Source organism: Ovis aries, chromosome 5 (assembly GCF_016772045.2).
Source record: "Ovis aries strain OAR_USU_Benz2616 breed Rambouillet chromosome 5, ARS-UI_Ramb_v3.0, whole genome shotgun sequence".
NCBI classification, from domain to species: domain Eukaryota; kingdom Metazoa; phylum Chordata; class Mammalia; order Artiodactyla; family Bovidae; genus Ovis; species Ovis aries.
Genome location: NC_056058.1, coordinates 48,924,524 through 48,935,051, shown reverse-complemented (window position 1 = coordinate 48,935,051; position 10,528 = coordinate 48,924,524).

Sequence of the window (10,528 nt, the reverse complement as noted above, 5' to 3'; positions counted from 1 at the left end):
CTCTAGGTGAGTGGTCACACTGTCGTGGTTATCTGGGTCATTACAATCTTTTTTGTACAGTTCTTCTGTGTATTCTTGCCACCTCTTCTTAATATCTTCTGCTTGTGATAGGTCCATACAATTTCTGTCCCTTATTGTGCCCATCTTTGTATGAAATGTTCCATTGGTATCTCTAATTTTCTTGAAGAGATCTCTAATCTTTCCCATTCTATTGTTTTCCTCAATTTCTTTGCACTGATTGCTGAGGAAGGCTTTCTTATCTCTCCTTGCTATTTGGAACTCTGAATTCAGATGAATATATCTTTCCTTTTCTCTTTTGCCTTTTGCTTCTCTTCTTTTCTCAGCTATTTGTAAGGCCTCCTCAGGCTACCATTTTGCCTTTTTGCATTTTCTTTTTCTTGGGGATGGTCTTGATCACCACATCCTGTACAATGTTCCAAACCTCCATCCATAGTTCTTCAGGCACTCCGTCTATCAAATCTAATCCCTTGCATCCATTTGTCGTTTCCAATGTATAACCATAAGGGATTTCATTTATTTCTCACTTGAATGGTCTAGTGGTTTTCCCTACTTTCTTCAATTTCAGTCTGAATTTGGCAAAAAATACTCATTTGGCATTAGTCATTCAGTTCAGTTCAGTCCAGTCGCTCAGTCGTGTCCGACTCTTTGTGACCCAATGAATTGCAGCACACCAGGCCTCCCTGTCCATCACCATCTCCCGGAGTTCACTCAGACTCACGTCCATTGAGTCCGTGATGCCAACCAGCCAACTCATCCTTGGTCGTCCCCTTCTCCTCCTACCCCCAATCCCTCCCAGCATCAGTCTTTTCCAATGAGTCAACTCTTCCCATAACATGGCCAAAGTATTGGAGTTTCAGCTTTAGCATCATTCCTTCCAAAGAAATCCCAGGGTTGATCTCCTTCAGAATGGACAGGTTGGATCTCCTTGCAGTCCAAGGGACTCTCAAGCATCTTCTCCAACACCACAGTTCAAAAGCATCAATTCTTCGGTGCTCAGCCTTCTTCACAGTCCAACTCTCACATCCATACATGACCACAGGAAAACCATAGCCTTGACTAGATGGACCTTAGTCGGCAAAGTAATGTCTCTGCTACTATCTAGGTTGGTCATAACTTTTCTTCCAAGGAGTAAGTGTATTTTAATTTCATGGCTGCAGTCACCATCTGCAGTGATTTTGGAGCTCCAAAAAATAAAGTCTGACACTGTTTCCACTGTTTCCCATCTATTTCCCATGAAGTGATGGGACCAGATGCCATGATCTTCGTTTTCTGAATGTTGAGCTTTAAGCCAACTTTTTCACTCTCTTCTTTCACTTTCATCAAGAGGCTTTTTAGTTCTTCTTCACTTTCTGCCATAAGGGTGGTGTCATCTGCATATCTGAGGTGATTGATATTTTTCCTGGCAATCTTGATTCCAGCTTGTGTTTCTTCCAGTCCAGTGTTTCTCATGATGTACCCTGCATATAAGTTAAATAAGCAGGGTGACAATATACAGCCTTGACGCACTCCTTTTCCTATTTGGAACCAGTCTGTTGTTCCATGTCCAGTTCTAACTGTTACTTCCTGACCTGCATACAGATTTCTCAAGAGGCAGGTCAGGTGGTCTGTATTCCCATCTCTTTCAAAATTTTCCACAGTTTATTGTGATCCACACAGTCAAAGGCTTTGGCATAGTCAATAAAGCAGAAATAGATGTTTTCTGGAACTCTCTTGCTTTTTTCGATGATCCAGTGGATGTTGGCAATTTGATCTCTGGTTGTTCTGCCTTTTCTAAAACCAGCTTGAACATCAGGGAGTTCATGGTTCACGTATTGCTGAAGTCTGGCTTGGAGAATTTTGAGCATTACTTTAGTAGCATGTGAGATGAGTGCAATTGTGCGGTAGTTTGAGCATCCTTTTGCATTGCCTTTCTTTGGAATTGGAATGAAAACTGACCTTTTCCAGTCCTGTGGCCACTTCGGAGTTTTCCAAATTTGCTGGCATATTGAGTGCAGCACTTTCACAGCATCATCTTTCAGGGTTTGAAACAGCTCCACTGGAATTCCATCACCTCCATTAGCTTTGTTCATAGTGATGCTTTCTAAGGCCCACTTGACTTCACATTCCAAGATTAGTCATTAGGGAAGTGAAAATCAAAACCAAAATGAGATACCACTTCATATGTACTAGGATGGTCATTCTAACAACAATAAAAACAATAGAAAATGACAAGTGTTGATAAGAATGGGGAGAAATTTGAACTCTATACATTGCTGATGGGAATGCAAAATGGTATAGCCCACTGTAGAAAACAGTTTGGCATTTCCTCAAGAAGTTAAATACAGAATTGCCACGTGATCTGATAATTGCACCCCTGGATATATGGTGGATCTTTGAACAACACAGGTTTAAGCTGCCATGGTCCACTTATACATGGATTTTTTTTCCCAATAAATATGTATTACAACACAACAGGAATCAAGATTGATTGAATCTGAGGGTGTCTAGCCATGGATATGGAGGGACTGTAAAGATATATGTGAATCTTCACCTGCCTGTGTTATTCAAGGGTCAATTGTATGTCCAAAAGAATTGAAAACAGATATTTCAGCAATAACTTGTACCAAAATGTCCATAGCAGCCTAAAAGTGGAAACAAGTCAAATGTGCACCAACAAATGACTTAATTAACTAAATATGCTGTGGCCTCCCAGGTGGCGCTAGTGATAAAGAACCCTCTTGCCAATGCAGGAGACATAAGAGACCTGGGTTCAATCCCTGGGTTGGAAGGGCCCCCTGGAGAAGGAAATGGCAACCCACTCCAGTATTCTTGCCTGGAAAATCCTATGGACAGAGGAGCCTGGAGGGCTACAGTTCATAGGTTGCAAAGAGTCAGACTGGACTGAAGTGACTTAGAAAGGAATAATATTCAGTCATATAAAAGGATTAAGTAATAATATATATTACAAATAGATAAGCTTAAGAATGTTATGCTAAATGAAGGAAGCTAAGCACAAAGGGCCAAATATTTCTATTTATATAAAATATCTAGAACAGGCAAATCTGAATACTGAGATATATCAGTCTGTATGGCACAACAGAGTTAGGAAGCAGCTTAGTGGTTGCCAGGAGCTGAGGGAAGAAGGGACCAGGAAATTACTGCTTAAAGAGGATGAGATTTTGTTTGGGATGATGAAAAACTAGATGGTCACGATGTTTACATTGTAAATGTAATTGATGGGATTAAATTGTAAACTTCAAAAGATTAAAATTGTAAATTGAATGTTGTATGTATTTTACCACAATAAAAATGTAATGCCTCACTCTTTGGTCCAGAAATTTCAATTTTAGGAATCTACTCAGAAGAAATAATGGGATGGATGTGAAGATACAGTCAAAAGAACGCTCAGTGGTGAGTTATTTAGAATGTTAAAAAAAGTGGGACAGTCCAGAAGTAGAGTGTTGGCTTAGTAAATTATGACATATCCTATTATGGAATAGTTATAAAAATCATATTGGAGAATACAGACATGGAGAAATATTCTGGATAGTATGTCAAACAAACAAAAACATAGATCACAGAGCAAATACAAGGATCATCTTTTTAGTAAGAAAACACTGCAAAAGAACCAGAAATTTATAAACCAAAAGGTTAACAACAGTTACTTTGGATATTGAAATTACAGGTAAATTTTGGTAGTGTTCTTTTGTTTTTTTGTGTATTTTCTAAGTTTTCTACTCTGAAAATGAAAAATTTTTGTAACTTGAAAGAAGAAACAATGAGTGCTATTTATAGCAAGAAAACTATACTAACATCCTTATAAAAATCTTTAAAAAACTTTTTAAAGAAGAAAATAAAAGTCATCTAGTATCCCACTACTTACTGAGAAATTTTATAATTAGCATGTTTTCTTTTGCATGCGCTAGTGCTTACTTTCACACTCACCTTGTGTGTATGTGATATATATGAATTAGTAAATCCACAGAAGTATAGAGTATATTAATTACTTCAGTTACTACAGATCAATAACTATAAATTAACATTTTATATAAAAGAGCTATATGACCATTGTAAAAATTTTAATGGTTATTGAAGTACTTTATAAAAGTCTACTGTTTCCCTAGTCTTTCTCCAATGCTACTCTAAACAACTACCAATATTGATAGCATTTCAGAAAATTTTGATCATAAATATCATACATACATTATATGTAAATCTTATTCTTTTTAATAGCTGTCAGAGTTCTACACTGTGTGAATTTTTAAAAATTTGTTTATTTTTAATTGAAGGATAATTGCTTTACAATATCATATTGGTTTCTGCCATACGTCAGCATGAATCAGCCATAGGCATACATATGTACCCTCCGTCTTGAACCTCCCTCCCACCTCCCACCTCTTCCCACCCCTCTAGGTTGTTATAGAGTCCTGGTGTGAATTTCCTGAGTCACACAGCAAATTCCCATTGGCTGTCCATTTTTACATATGGTAGTGTTCCACATTGTATGACTTTGCCATAATAGATTTAACCAGTCTCCTAATGATGGACATTTGGTTACTTCCAAGATTTTTTTAATGGCTATTAGAACAATGGTAATGGAGCTCCTCTGTTCATATATATCTGCATGCTTATCATACATAGTATTTCTCCAGATGCATATGACATTTTAAAGGCAGAAATGATAAGACTTGTTGACAGGTCTGTTTAGAAGCCTGATTTTTCAGTTCAGTCAACAGTTGAATTACGCATTAATTCATACACAACAAAATTTATAAAACTCTGAATTACAAACTAGGAGGCCAATTTGGAAAGTTATAGTAAGAAGTATATCTGTTTGAAACTAGAAATCCATTCTCCAAAACACCCCTTCTCTTGGTTACAAATCATCCAATGACCAGAAAGTTGCTTCAAGAACTGAATATTAGTACGATAAGGAGGTGAAATGCACTAAGTGGATTTTTCTTGAGCTGTGAAGGTTTCAGTCATCCTTCTTCACTGAACTATCTACCTGTCACACTGATTGCAAAACTCTGCCCTTTAGCTAGGTACTTTTAGTGCTGAAAGCTCGTTGACATATTCTTACTTAACAGTTCTGACAACAACTCTGTAATGAATTTATCCTTGTTTATCATGTCAGTTTTCATTGTTTGGGGTTCCCTCTCATTTTGAGACCAGTAGCCCTCTGTTCACTGGTTTGTTTCTTTAGATGAAATTCTATGCAGTGTTCATATCAGGCTACTTTTTTCTTTTCCCTAGTTCTTTAAGTTTCCAAAGAGGCTGAGGAAAGATAAAGGAGCATCACTCCTTCCTTTTCTTCTTTTTAGTCGGTCTTCATGCATTTCATCTCAAATGGAGAAGTCAACTGACTGGAACCATCAGGCTTCCCACCCATTAAGCAGTGACCAGGGGGAGGAAAAGAGGGCGGTCTCAGCTTTTAGGGGCCTTTAGCTCAAATTTCTACAAGAATGGTAGAGGAAGAGGGTGGCCATTTCAGTCATGAATGATTGTATTCTCCTGGGCTAAACCTATAAATATTAAACCCCAATTTTGTGGTGGTAAATGCCAGCAAATTGAATTGCTTTTAAAACTACACATAACCCTGGCAAATATAATTTCAGCCCTTTTCTCACACTGCGGTATCCTTTTACTTACGCCATACTTTGACAGAGAAAGAATGGAACAAGCTTCATTTTGATTCATGAATGTTGTTTTTATTCTAAATGCCCCATGTGAGGGGAATGCAAATGGACACAAGATATATGCAAATTCACTTGCATACCCAGAGAAGGCAAATGAGGCTTAGTTCTTAGATTCCTTGATCAGGCTCCCTGGGTGAGAAGGGCTAAGGAAAGAGGTGTCTGTAAGAGAATTACAGAGAACGTCATGTTTGAGAAGGGAGAGGAGAGATGTTGGCTGCCATACAGCTCCCAGCATTCCAGAACCTGCATATAAAAGTGAGTGCAGCTGCCAAGGCAAGAGAAGGAGCTCAATGAAAGAACGGCCTTCACTGGCATGAGGGCGCCCAGGGCACAGAATGCACACAGCAGGATAAAATGGAGTCTCCAACTTTTCTGCTTCAAGTCTTGACCCCAAATCCCTGCATATGTCTTTAAACCACTGACTTTCTCTTACTGCCTCCTTCCTTTCTCTTTTAAAACCCAAGCCAAGACTAGGGTGCAGTGAGTAATGCAAAACATATAAGAGGAGTCCCCAAAATCAGTAATCAAAATAAACAACGTCTTAGTGTAGTATTTTTTAAAATTCAAAATTAATGCAAAATATCTATGTTGAACAAAATCCCAGTTTTTAAATGAAGACAGAATGCTATTGAGCAGTTTTGTGACCCTGCCTCAATCATCCTGATGGGCATGATAAATGACAGAAACATAAGACCTAGCAGAGGCAGACCTAACATCCAGTCCCATCACTTCATGGCAAATAGATGGGGAAACAATGGAAACAGTGACAGACTTTCTTTTCTTGGGCTCCAAAATCACTGCAGATGGTGACTGCAGCCATGAAATTAAAAGGCGATTGCTTCTTGGAAGAAAAACTATGACAAACCTAGACAGCATATTAAAAAGCAGAGATGTTACTTTGCCGACAAAGGTTTGTCTAGTTAAAGCTATGGTTTTTCCAGTAGTCGTGTATGGATTCACAGTTGGACCATAAAGAAAGCTGAGCGCAGAAGAATTGATGCTTTTGAACTGTGGTGTTGGAGAAGACTCTTGAGAGTCCCTTGGACTGCAAGGAGATCCAACCAGTCCATCCTAAAGGAAATCAATTCTGAATATTCATTGGAAAGACTGATGCTAAAGCTGACGGTCCAATCCTTTGGCCACCTGCTCTTCACATCAGGTGTGAGGAGCCGACTCATTGGAAAAGACCCTGATGCTGGGAAAGATTGAAGGCGGGAGGAGAAGGGGACAACAGAGGATAAGGTTGTTGGATGGCTTCACTGACTCAATGGACATGAGTTTGAGCAAGCTCCGGGGGTTGGTGATGGACAGGGAAGCCTGGTGAGCTGCAGTCCATGGGGTCTCAAGGAGTTGGACATGACTGAGTGACTGAACTGAACTGAACAGAGAAAGAAGAGATTAAGAAGTGGCAAGAATACACAGAAGAACTGTACAAAAAAGGTCTCAATGACTGGGAAAAACATGATGTGTAATCAACATAGAGCCAGATATCCTGGAGTGTGAAGTCAAGTGGGCTTTAAGAAGCTTTACTACCTACTAATAAAGCAGAGGTAATGGGATTCCAGCTGAGTTATTTCAAATCCTAAGAGATGATGCTGTGAAAGTGCTGCAGTCAATATGTCAGCAAATTTGGGAAATTCAGCAGTGACCACAGGACTGGAAAAGATCAGTTTTCATTCCAATCCCAAAGAAGGGCAGTGCCAAAGAATGTTCAAACTACCGGACAAATCTGCTCATTTTTCATGCTAGTAAGGTAATGCTCAAAATCATTCAAGCTAAGCTTCAGCAGTACGTGAGCTTCCAGTTGTTCAAGCTGGATTTAGAAAAGGCAGAGGAACCAGAGATCAGGTTGCCAACATTCACTGAATCATAGAGAAAGCAAGGGATTTCTAGAGAAACATCTGCTTCATCGACTATGCTAAAGCCTTTGACTATGGATCACAACAAACTAGAAAATTCTTCAAGAGATGGGAATGCCAGACCACCTTACCTGTCTCCTGAGAATCGTGTATGCGGGTCAAGAAACAACAGTTAGAACTGGACATGAAACAACAGACTGGTTCAAAATTGGGAAAGGAGTATGTCAAGGCTGTATATTCTCACCCTGTTTATTTAACGTATATACAGAGTGAAAGTGGGAGTCGCTCAGTCGTGTCCGACTCTCTGAGACCCCATGGACTATACAGTCCATGAAATTCTCTTGGCCAGAATACTGGAGTGAGTAACCTTCCCTTCTCCATGGGATCTTCCCAACCCAGGGATTAAACCCAAGTCTCCCACACTGCAGGCAGATTCTTTACCAGCTGAACCACAAGGGAAGCCCAAGAATACTGGAGTGGGTAGCCTATCCCTTCTCCAGCAGATCTTCCTGACCCAGGAATCGAACCGGGGTCTCCTGCATTGCAGGCAGATTCTTTACCAACTGAGTTAAGAGTACATCATGCAAAATGCCAGGCTGGATGAATCACAAGCTGGAATCAGGACTGCCAGGAGAAATACCAACAACCTCAGATATGCATATGATACCGCTCTAATGGCAGAAAGTTAATAGGAACTAAAGAGCCCCTTCATGAGGGTGAAAAAGGGGGAGTAAAAAAGCTGGCTTAAAGCTCAGCATTCAAAAACTAAGATCATGGCATCTGATCCCATCACTTCATGGCAAATAGAAGGGGAAAAAGGCAACAAAATCACTGTGGACTGTGACTGTAGTCATGAAATTAAAAGATGCTTGCTCTTCAGAAGGAAAGCTATGAAAAACCTAGACAGTGTATTAAAAAGCAGAGACAGCACTTTGCTGACAAAGTCCATATAGTCAAAGCTATGGTTTTTCCAGTAGTCATGTATGTATGTGAGAGTTGGCTTATAAAGAAGGCTGAGTGCCAAAGAATTGATGCTTTCGAATTATGGTGCTAGAGAAGACTCTTGAGAGTCGCTTGGATGGAAAGGAGATCAAACCAGTCAATCCTAAAGGAAATCAACCCTGAATATTTGTTGGAAGGACTGATGCTGAAGCTGAAAACTCCACTATTTTGGCCACCTGATGTGAAGAACTGACTCATTGGAAAAGACCCTGATGCTGGGAAAGATTGTAGACAAAAGGATAAGAGGATGAGATGGTTAGGTAGCATCACTGACTCAGTGGACATGAATCTGAGGAAACTCCAGAAGCTGGTGAAGGACAAGGAAGCCTGGTGTGCTGTAGTCCATGGGGTGGCAAAAAATCAGACATGGCTGAATAACTTAATAACATCACCCTGAAACTGACCTTGGTTCCAATAAAACTTTATTGGCAAAGCAGGTGTCTAGTTGTATTTTGCCAATTTGATTTTTTAGACTATTGAATTAAAGTATTATTTATCTCCATGATTGAGTTTTTTCGCAGCTCTTAAATCTGATGCTCAAGGCGAGTGTCAGTCAGCCAGTTCAGTTGCTCAGTCGTGTCTGACTCTTTGCGACCCCATGGACGGCAGCACGCTGGGCGTCCCTGTCCATTGCCAACTCCCGGAGTTTACAAACTCATGTCCACTGAGTCAGTGATGCCATCCAACTATCTCATCCTCTGTTGTCCCCTTCTTCTCCTGCCTTCAATCTTTCCCAGCAACAGGGTCTTTTCAAATGAGCCAGTTCTTCGCATCAGGTGGCCAAAGTATTGGAGTTTCAGCTTCAATATCAGTCCTTCCAATGAATATTCAAGATTGATTTCCTTTAGGGTGGACTCCTTGTAGTCCAAGGGACTCTCAAGAGTCTTCTCCAGTACCACAGTTCAAAAGCATCAATTCTTCGGCCCTCAGCTTTCTTTATGGTCCAACTCTCACATCCATACATGACTGCTGGAAAAACCATAGCTTTGACTAGACGGACCTTTGTTGGCAAAGCAATGTCTCTGCCTTTTAATATGCTGTCTAGGTTGGTCATAACTTTCCTTCTAAGGAGTAAGCATCTTTTAATTTCATAGTTGCAGTCACCATCCACTGTGATTTTGGAGCCTCCCAAAATAAAGTCCCTCACTGTTTCCACTGTTTCCCCATCTATTTCCCATGAAGTGATGGGACCAGATGCCATGATCTTCGTTTTCTGAATGTTGAGCTTTAAGCCAACTTTTTCACTCTCCTCTTTCACTTTCATCAAGAGGCTTTTAGTTCTTCACTTTCTGCCATAAGGGAGGTGTCATCTGCATATCTGAGGTTATTGATATTTCTCCTGGCAATCTTGATTCCAGCTTGTGCTTCATCCAGCCCAGCATTTCTCATGATGTACTCTGCATATAAGTTAAATAAGCAGGGTGACAATATACAGCTTTGACATACTCCTTTTCCTGTTTGGAACCAGTCCGTTGTTCTTCCTGACCTGCATACAAATTTCTTAAGAGGCAGGTCAGGTGGTCTGGTATTCTCATCTCTTTAAAAATTTTCCACTGTTTGTTGTGGTCCACACAATCAAAGGTTTTGGCATAGTCAATAAAGCAGAAGCTGATATTTTTCTGGAACTCCCTTGCCAATTTGATATCTGGTTCCTCTGCTTTTTCTAAATCCAACTTGAACATCTGGAAGTTCACAGTTCACATACTGTTGAAACCTGAGTTGGAGAATTTTGAGCATTACTTTACTAGTGTGAGATGAGTGCAATTGTGCAGCAGTTGGAGCATTCTTTGGCATTGCCTTTCTTTGGGATTGGAATGAAAACTGACCTTTTCCAGTCCTGTGGCCACTGCTGAATTTTCCAAATTTGCTGGCGTATTGAGTGCAGCATTTTCACAGCATCATCTTTTAGTGTCACTCACCCTGCTCTAGTTCTAGCCTTTTGTTTCAATCCCTCCTCTTCTTTTTAAA